Raw genomic sequence first — 10,382 nt, forward strand, 5'->3', positions numbered from 1 at the left:
AGCCTTTTCCAGGCATGGAGGCTTCCATCTCAGCTGGTGGTTCAGTTCATAATGGCAATGCCTTGGATCTCTGTGGTCCTTCGGGAAGCTTTTACCTCTCATTTCTTGCTACTCTCCTCCAGGACTCTCTTGCTCTTGGTCTCTGCCAGTCTCTGTCCCTTGCCAGACCCTGGAAGAGAGCAGACTTTGCTCAGGGAGGGTAGACACCTAGAGGTTACAGAGACAACCTCACAGATCGCCTTTCCTCCCCCCGCATCTGGTGTCAGAGCCCCTGAAACAGACCACGGATTTCACTACTATTCCTCTCTCTATAGGAGCAAAGGTGTTTATTTTCCATGTGGCCTTAAAAACTGGATCTTTTCCTTATACACTCACGTGCACACACACATGCACACACACACACACCCTCTCTGTTTCCACTAACATCAGCCTAGAAAAGATCACGCCCTTTCTCTTCCAGAGAAGCTGCCCCCTCCCTTCCATCTGTGCTCCAGGGGGCTTTTATTTTTCTTTTATTCTCAGCTTTCTATCAATCAGGGGGAGGGGGAGACACTTTATCTGAACCCTTAGTGAGCGACAGCAGCAACCGGCAGCTGCTAGGGCAGTGGGAAGTTCATTTCCGGCACTGATGTTTATAAATGTGGCACAGAATACCAGTAGGGACTAAAATAAATCAAACAGCTTCTCCAAAGGTCCCTAGGGGCTGCTTTAGAATATCTTTCCATTGGGGGTCATGTTCTTTCTCTTTCTTCGCAGGGGAGGGGTGGGAAGGGCCACGATTTGCAACATGGAATGAGCCACCTTCTTGCTCCTTCGTAAAAACGCTGAACCAGGGACCCAGGATGGTCTGGAGTGAGAGCATTGTGTCTGTCTCTGGATGCAGAGAAAGGCTTGGGGTTTCAACTCCTGGGTGGGTGTTAGAATGCTGGCTCTGTCACTTCCTAGCTGTCAGTTTCCCCGTCTATAAAATGGGACTAAGAATGCCTACTCTACCCACCTCATGGGCTGTCTTGCAGATTGAATGAGATGTCTAGACAGTGAGCACCCTGGAGCTTTTGATGAGCTCACGTGATGTGGTGAGGGTCCCTAAGGGGCAATGATAAGGACCGGGGTCATCCGGGAAGCTTTAGGGATGGGCTCCAGGCAGACCTTCCCTAGACCATTCCACAGACCTTGGCTGTTCCCTTTCCTTTCAGAATTCTGGGCAAGAAGCACGGATAGTCTGTTCCAAACACAGCTGGACTTTTCCCAGTGCGTTTTCTAAGCCTTCCTTCTTCTGCCCCTCTAAATCCTGAGAAAATAAAGGTGGACAAGTATGATAGGGAGAGGGAGGGAGAGAGAGGGGCTGGTGTGGAGAGACACTGAGACAGAGAGAGGGCTGCCAAGGACGAAGGCAGGAAGAAGGGAGACTTCGGCTAATACCAGGCTACTGTGAATTCGCAAAGTTCTGAATGAGAACCCTGCTCGGAGAGATGAGACCCGGCGCAGGCGCCGCAATCTCACCCCTTTTACATTCCCTACATTTCGAGATGCTGCACACCGCCTTTCAGCTGTTTTTGGGTCTTTCTGTGGATTTGGATCCTCTCCAGGCCAAACCCTTGCTGGGGCTGGGAGCTTGGGAGCGGGCAGGATGCTGACGATGCCCTGAGCTCCTCAGGATGGCAATTACCTGTACAGCATTTTCTTCTAAGCCTTTTTCTGTAACAAGATTCTACCCAGCTTCACTCCCCAGAGGCAACTTGTGTTGCCAGTTTCTTCCTATAGTTATAGAGAGAAAACTGATTTTCTTTAAATATTTGTTCAACACTTTATTTAAAGAGGTTAGGTGCTGCAAAGAAGGATGAACAGAGGACCGGGCGTCTCTATTGTTCTCAGCAAGTCAGCCTCCCCATGGGTGATTGCCTGCCTGTCTTTGAAACAAAAGCTGTAAATAAGCAGGACCCACTTTCAGCAGAAGGTAGTTAACCTTGGAGGTCACAGCCTATACCTGCCTCTGACCAAAACAGTCCTCCTTTCGAACAAACACAGGGATTTCCCTGAAAGCCACCAGGGCAGCTAAATTCTCTTCTATCTTATTCCAATTCATGATGAGGCTTTAGGGTCACACATATTCCGGCCCTTTACTGAAGTTTGGCTGGTCCACTCCTAAATCTGGTTCAGCTGGTAGCTATTATGAAATTCTTACTCTCACTGCTCTCTGAGGGAGGTGGTTTTTTTTTTTTTTTCAGATTTTTTGTTTATTTATTTGACAATGAGAGAGAGAACACAAGTAGGGGGAGTGGGAGAGGGAGAACAGGCTTCCTGTGGAACAGGGAGCCAGATCCCAAGATCCTAGGATCATGACCCTAGCCAAAGGAAGCTGCTTAACTACTGAGCCACCCAGGTGCCCAAGATTTTGTTTTTTTTAAGTAATCTTTATACCCAATGTGGAACTTGAACTCATGACCCCAACACCAAGAGTCACACGCTCTTCTGAGTCTGTCAGGTGGTCATTCTTGCTGACAATTGCTACTTTGTTTTCACTCTTTGTATCTGAGGCCCAGGGGAGAGGGGAATGTAAATGAAGGACGTACTGTTGTATTCTGGGTCCCAGTAATCTGGTTGTAACTGAGGTTGGAAGCCTGCTAATGTCAGGCTGAATTATTTGGACAGACCATCCCAGTAAAAACAGCTGGAAGTGCTAGATAAAATATTTTTAAAAAGGGCACCTGGGTGGGTCAGTCAGTTAAGCATCTGACTTCGGCTCAGGTTTTGACCCCAGAGTCCTGGGATTGAGCCCCGCATCGGGCTCCCTGTTCATTGGGGAGTCTGCTTCTCCCTCTCCCTCTGCCTGTGTTTCATGAATAAATAAATGAAGTCTTTCTTAAAATTTTTAAAATATATTAAAAAAATATATATATTTTAAAGATTTTATTTATTTGATAGAGAGAGACACAGCGAGATAGGGAACATAAGCAGGGGGAGTGGGAGAGGGAGAAGCAGGCTTCCCGCTGAGCAGGGAGCCTGATACAGGGCTCGATCCCAGGACCCTGGGATCATAACTTGAGCCAAAGGCAGATGCTTAATGACCAAGCCACCCAGGCACCCCGCAAAATATTTAAAAAATCTTAAAATCTCCAAAGAGTTGATAAAATACCAAGAAATCAACAGACCAACATGGAAGAGAAAACCAAAACATAGGAACCAATTTTCTCTGAAAAAGCACCTGTCAATCCTAGCAAATCTGAACTTTTATTTGGAACGCCTGGGAGAATGAGCGGGCTAACAGTCCACGCTCAGTGCCTGCACATGGTGGAGCATTTATACCCTCCCCTCAATACACTGAGATCCCAAAGGACTTCTGCGTGATGCAGAGAATCTGGGACCTGGGACTCTGTTTAGATAGCTCGGGACTGGTGGTGCCCTTGTGCTTGGCAGAAGTCAGTACAATCCTCTCTGGAGGAAAGCCCCTTCATATTCAGATTATTCCTGTATGGAATAAATTATAATACATTGTAAATTATAATATACAATAAATAAATAAATTATAATACATAAATATTTATTATATAATGTATATAATATATAAATAAATAATAATATATAATATATAATATTATAAAATAATAATTTGCTCAAGTGCAGATAGATACATGGAATAAGAAATTATCTAAAGGGACAAAATAGACTTTAAAAATTCCAAATGCAAAATCTTTTTTTAAAAATGTATTTATTGGGGTGCCTGGGTGGCTCAGTGGGTTAAAGCCTCTGCCTTCGGCTCAGGTCATGATCTCAGGGTCCTGGGATCGAGCCCCGCGTCGGGCTCTCTGCTCGGTGGGGAGCCTGCTTCCTCCTCTCTCTCTGCCTGCCTCTCTGCCTACTTGTGATCTGTCTCTGCCAAAGAAATAAATAAAATCTTAAAAAAAATTTATTGACTGATTTTTAAAAAATAGTTTATTTATTTATTTGATAGAGCTAGAGAGCACAAACAGAGGGAGCAGCAGAGGAGAGGAGAAGCAGACTCCCCCACTGAGCAGGAAGCCCAATGTGGGGCTCAATCGCAGGAGCCTGGGATCATGACCTGAGCCAAAGGCAGATGCTTAACCAACTGAGCCACCCAGGTGTCCTCCCCAAATACAAATTTTTTTTTTTTTTTTATTTTATTTATTTATTTGTCAGAGAGAGACAGAGAGCAAAGGCAGGGGGAGCAGCAGACAAAGGAAGAAGCAGACTCCCTGCTGAGCAAGGGACTTGATCCCAGGACTCTGGGATCATGGTCTGAGCCGAAGGCAGACACATAAGCAACTGAGCCACCCAGACATCCCTACAAATACTTAAAATTTAAAAATAAAAGTAACTGTAATTAAAATTCAACCCATTAATTTAAAAGCAGCTGAGATGCAGTAGAACAGAGAATTGGCAAAGGGGAAGATAATAATGAGAAATTGTTTGGAGAAACAAAAAGGGGAGAGGGATGGAGAAGATAGTAGATACAGTAGCTAGAGCCCTAGTATATGTTTAATTAGCATCCCCCCAAAAATAGAAAAGTAAAATAGGGCAGATACAAATATTTGAGAAGAGAAATGGCTGAGAGCTTTCCAGAAAGACACTAAGTCTACAGATTCAAGAGGCCAGTGAATCCCAAGCATGAATGTCTTGTCTAAATCAGCAGCCATATGAGAGAGGAGGGAGGGATACAGTTCAGAATTGTGTCTCCAAGAAGCAGACCTTTGTGGCTTCGATGCCTGTGATTCTCTGCTCCCTTAGGGTCCCCTCCCTCTTCTGCTGCCTCAAGCCCTCTCCCCCAGCCAGGACCTGGTATCCTACCACTTCTCCACAAAGGCTCCCCCTCGGACTTCTCTTTCTCTCTTGACCTTAAGGAAAGGAAGGAGACCTAAGACAGAAACAGAGAAAAGCACAGATGAATAAGAATCAGAGAGAAATCAGAGTAAGGGAGATGAGCCTTATAGGTGTTATGACTTGGGAGATGGTCCAGACTGGCTTTGGGGGTCAACCTGGAGGCAACAGGTGGAAGATGGGGGATTGAAGATGACATAGGATTTTCTATCCAGAATTCTACTTCCCTTCCCTTTCCTTCTCTCCCTCAGGCTTCCCTCTGATTCTCTGCCTCCATGATCTTACCTTCGGCAATATCATGTCAGGAAGACCTGAGCTCCCATATCTACATTCCCGAGAAAACAGCAACATCAACAGTCAGGCTACAGAGGCAGGAGAAGGAAAGACCATGTTCCCTTGAAAACTGGAGAATGCCAGAGCCCTGAGGCCCTGGAGTTGGTCCTCCTGCATGCTACTGAGGTTGGGTTGCTATTTGTCTCCTGTGAAGCCAGCTCGATCCAGTGAAATCCACTTGATTTTTCCTGTCCCCAGTTCTCACTCCTTGCTGCAAATCCCCATCCCAGAGTGTCCTGATAGCCAAGCTATGAAGCATGAGAAAGCCATGGAAGAATCTCTCCAGAGAAGGGAGGAGAGGGTCCTGTTGGATGATTGATATATTGTTTCCATCCCTGATATACCCTCACCTCCAAGGGGCAGAAATGGGATGCTAGTTTTGAGCTCTCCTTGATTTGCCATTTCCCCCAGTGTCTGCTCAGCTTTAATGGGACCTCGCCAAAAGCCTAGTGGTAGAAATAGACCAGCTCAGATACACATAGGTGTAAAGAGACCTACTTGGGGGTACCTGGGTGGCTCAGTCAGTTAAGCATCTGCCTTCAATTCAGGTCATGACCCCAGGGCCCTGGGATGGAGCACTACCTTGAGCTCCCGGCTGGGTGGGGAGCCTGCTTCTCCCTCTCCCTCTGCCTGCCACTCCCCTGCTGGTGCTCTCTATCTCTCTCTGTCAAGTAAATAAGTAAAACTTTTAAAAGAAGAAGAAAGAGAGGAAAAAGAAGATTCCAGTGTTCAGGGAAGTTTCCCTTTAAGACAATGAGAACATCTCCTGCATTTAAAAAAAAATTATATATATTTTTAAAGATTTTATTTATTTATTTGATAGACAGAGATCACAAGTAGGCAGAGAGGCAGGCAGAGAGAGAGAGAGGAGGAAGCAGGCTCCCTGCCGAGCACAGAGTGAGATGTGGGGCTTGATCTCAGGACCCTGAGATCATGACCTGAGCCAAAAGCAGAGGCTTAACCCACTGAGCCACCCAGGCGCCCCTTAAAAATTATTTTTATTAACATATAATGTATTCTTTGCCTCAGAGGTACAGGTCTGTGAGTCATTGGGCTTACACAATTCACAGCACTCACCATAGCACATACCCTCCACAATGTCTACAACCCAACCACCCTACCCCTAACCCCCCACCCCCCAGCGACCCTCAGTTTGTTTCGTGAGATTAACAGTCTCTCATAGTTTGTCTGCCTCATGATCCCATTTTGTTTCATTTTTCCCTTCCTTACCCACCACAACCCCCCTGCCCTGTCTCTCAAATTCCTCATATCAGAGAGATCATATGATAATTGTCTTTCTCTGATTGACTTATTTTGGTTAGCATAATACCCTCTAGTTACATCCACATCATGGCAAATGGCAAGGTTTCATTTCTTTTGATGGCTGCATAGTATTCCATTGTATATATACACCACATCTTCTTTATCCATTCATCTGTTGGACATCTAGGTTCTGTCCATAGTTTGGCTATTGTGGACATTGCTGCTATAAACATTCGGATGCACATGCCCCTTTGGATCACTATGTTTGTATATTTCAGGTAAATACCCAGTAGTGCAATTGCTGGGTTATGGGTAGCTCTATTTTCAACTTTTTGTCTCCTCCCTCATTTTTATTGCATTTCCTTTTGTCCTAGTGAGGTGTGAGGTGGTTGGTCCCTTCCAAAGCTACATGGTGATTTAGTTTTTTTCTCAGAGGTTTCAGCCCCAATTCCCAGGACTTTCCTTACTACCTTTCTTCCCCTGGAGACTGCCTAGCAATGGAACCCTTGTATCTTGAGGGAGTGAGATGGAAGGTAATATCCGCCACTTAAACAAATGCAAACATGAAGCTGGGGTAGGAAGCAGAAGCCAGGGTCCCCGGGTGTGTTCCCCTCACGACCTCCAGGCCTCAAGACGGGCACTGTCCTCCCTGTAGCTCACAGAGGACACTGTCAGCCTTTGATAAATCTTGCCAGGCCAGCCTGGGTAAGACCTCCCTGAACACCCAACATCCGAAGTGTGGAGAACGGTGTGAGTCTAGGGTGCCTGAGGAGGCCAGAGGAACCCGCCACACATTCAGCAAACATGCACGGGTGCCTTCTCTGTCCTAAATGCCTTCTCTATGCACGGACAACTACGAGGCCATCAGGAAGAATGGGCCAGCCCCATAGGACTCACGTGGGATCCATGTTATAAAAAATGGAAACAGCAAGGTGCCATAGAGTGTACAATGTCTGAGATTTCAAAGAAAGAATGTGCACTTTCAATATGTTTGCACACTCATAGAATGTCTCTGCAAGGAGACAAATGAAAATGCTAACACTATTGCATGCCAGGAGAACAACGTGGCTGAGGGCAGGGTGCGAAGGAGACATCCTTTTTGCGGTGTTCTCTTCTGAGCCCTTTCATTGTTGGTCCCTATGTCTGGGTTACCTACCGAAGAAGGCAATCAGAAGCAGACCCCAGTCCCCTTAAGGAGTGGCGAGGGGGCGGAGGCAGCCCTCCTAACAATTGCAATCCACTTTGCTCATTGGTACCGCTGAGACTAGACACAGATAGTGAGAAGGGAGTCTAGGACAGAGGACATCCAAGCTGGCTTGGGGGTGTCGGGGAATTTGGAATCATCATCGTGGCTGGAACCTCTCTCAGCTCAGCCTTGCCAGGGCCTAAAGAGCACAGGGAGAAGGGACCCGCCCTTGAGCTGCAGAGGCCGGGATGCAAACTGCCGCCTGCGTGCCAAGCTAAGGAGCTGCGATTTTATCGTAATAGGAAATAGGCAGCTGTTATGGAATTTTCAGGAGGGGAGAGTGACCTGTGCGATTTGCTGTTTAGAGAGAGAATTCTGGCAGGAGTGTGGAAGGATAGATTAAGAGGGGCAAGGAGAGGCCGGGAGACTGGTTATGAGGTTAATGCATGAATCTAGGTGAGCGGAGGCATATGGATGACCTGGGGCAAAGGCAGCAGAGGGCAGGGGAGCGATGATGGAGGTGTGGGGGAGCAAAACCCGAGACATGCAATGGGTCTCCAAGCTGCATGGAGACCATGCACAGATCCAGCTCTGCCGTTTTTGGTTTTCTCACTCTGGCATCTTCTGCACATTCAGGGTCCCAAACCCCCCTGGCAGCTGGCAGGATGGGTCTGGAGGGGCCACTTCCTGGTCTGCCTGCCTGCTTCCTCACCCCAGGCTCCAGCGCCTTGGCAAAGAGGGCCGGGCCCGGGGAGGGGGGTTAGAGAACAGAAGATTCTCCTCCGCCATTCAACTCCTAGGTCTCTCTTATTTATGCCTCGCTCTCTCCCGACTCGAGTCCTCTCATTATTTCGAGCTGTACAGCTTGCTGCTTCCCTGGCTGGGCTCTCCCACCCCCGTGTGCGAAGTGTCAATCAAGCCGTCAGATGAGCAGCTCAGCCTCACATCCTCCGAGGCTCTGCCCCAGGACACAAGCCGCAATTGCTGACACACAGCAGCGCGGTCTAGGGCTGCTGGCTCTTTCTTTAATAGTCTTCCGATCCAAAATGGGTGTTAAAATGGAATTTGAGGGGATCGCTTCTCTCTGCCTGCCCCTGTCAGGACAGCCACAAGGACGGGCAACCCTGAGAGAGAGGGGAAGCCTTCAGAAGTCGATTTCCTTTTCATTTCAAGGTTGGGCCGCGGCCAGCGTCGGCTTTCCGAGGAGCTGTTTGAAATTCTTAACAAGAAGCCGAATGCTTGAGTCCAGGAATCCAGGGCAGGCTTGTGAAGTAGGGATGGGGAGATGGAATTGTCATCTTATTTCTGAAGGGATATTATATTAAACAAAGGAGAGGTGGGCTATAGAGCCGCTTTTGTAGCCTCCCTGGAGAACTGAACAATAAGAAACGGGTCCTGGGAGCGGGGGCGGGGCAGCAGGAAGAACTGAGGTTAGAACAAAGAAAGAACCTCCCCCCCTGGACCCAGTGACCAGGGAGATCTGAGGAATCGGCTTCCCCAGGGGGATTCCTCCTCTTTTACAAATTGTGTATGGAAGCGCGGTTTTGATAGAATATGGAAGCTAATGAGCATTAAGCCTAATTACTGTGCCAAATTCTCTTTAGAACTTTGATAACAGGCACACACAGAACTCACGGTTGTGATCCGAGTGTGTCTATTTGTGTTCTGTTCTTTTTCTCGGGATGATTTCCTACATACACACATTTCTATGTAGCCCACAGTCCACAGCTTGTCATTTTGAATCGCTACATAGTATTCCGTTGTGTCAATGTGCCAGAATTTGCACAGCGATTCCCTCTGGCTGGGTTGTTTCCAATTTTCTATATTGTAAGCGCATGGCTATGAGTGTCTTTATACAAATGTCTTTTTCTTCCCTAGGATATTTCCTGGGGGTATGGTTCCCCGAGTCAGATTTCTAGATCAAAAGGTGTGAACCATTCGATCATGGATGCACACTGCCCAGCTCTTTCCAGAAGGCCCAGACCATCTGAGTTGCCACCCTATTCTCTCCGCTTTCCGAGAGCACTGACAATAGATTTTATCATTTTTTAAAAATTTCTGCTTATTTAATAGGCACATAATCGTACCTTGAAGTTATTTAATTCCCATTTCTTTCCCTGCCGGTGAGGCTGGGCACTTTCATGTGAAGATTTATTGTCTGCTTTTCCTTGTGTATAAACTGTTCATCTTCTCTGACATCTTATCAAGAGGAATCTGGGGGCTGACCTTACATATTTCTACCAAGCCTTTGCATATTTAAACAGTACACTTTTCCTGTTATGTCTACCATGTTTTACCTCTAAGGGAAATGTCCGGTTGTGAGGCAAATGCTAGCCCGTCCATGTGGGTTAGGGGTGAGGTGGAGTTGAGATGATTCCTGGACTCTAGAGTCATCTAAAGCCAGTCATATGGTACCCCCTCTCTGGACCCATTTTCTTAGTAAAGGAGGGGCTTGGTGGAGAAGATAGCTAGTTTCTCTGGTCCCCTGGGAGCATCGTTTGCTGGGGGCGGGCACTTCGCCAAGGCTAGGCAGCCACCTGGAGTCACACGGATTTCCTGATCCAATATTTTTCCCGACTCACATATGGCCATGAAAGAAATAGCAAACTATTGAAATCAGAATCATCAGTACAAATTCTGATAAATCCCTAGTATGGCCTGGTGCTTAAGAGAACAGGATCAGGAGCAGATAACCCCAGATAATCAGGATCACATCTCAGTGCCTATGTTTACCAGGTATGCGTCTTTGTAAGCCTTAATGTCT

The sequence above is a fragment of the Mustela putorius genome, unplaced genomic scaffold (assembly GCF_011764305.1).
Source record: "Mustela putorius furo isolate JIRA1106 unplaced genomic scaffold, ASM1176430v1.1 tig00003962_pilon_pilon_pilon, whole genome shotgun sequence".
In the NCBI taxonomy this organism is placed as follows: Eukaryota; Metazoa; Chordata; class Mammalia; order Carnivora; family Mustelidae; genus Mustela; species Mustela putorius.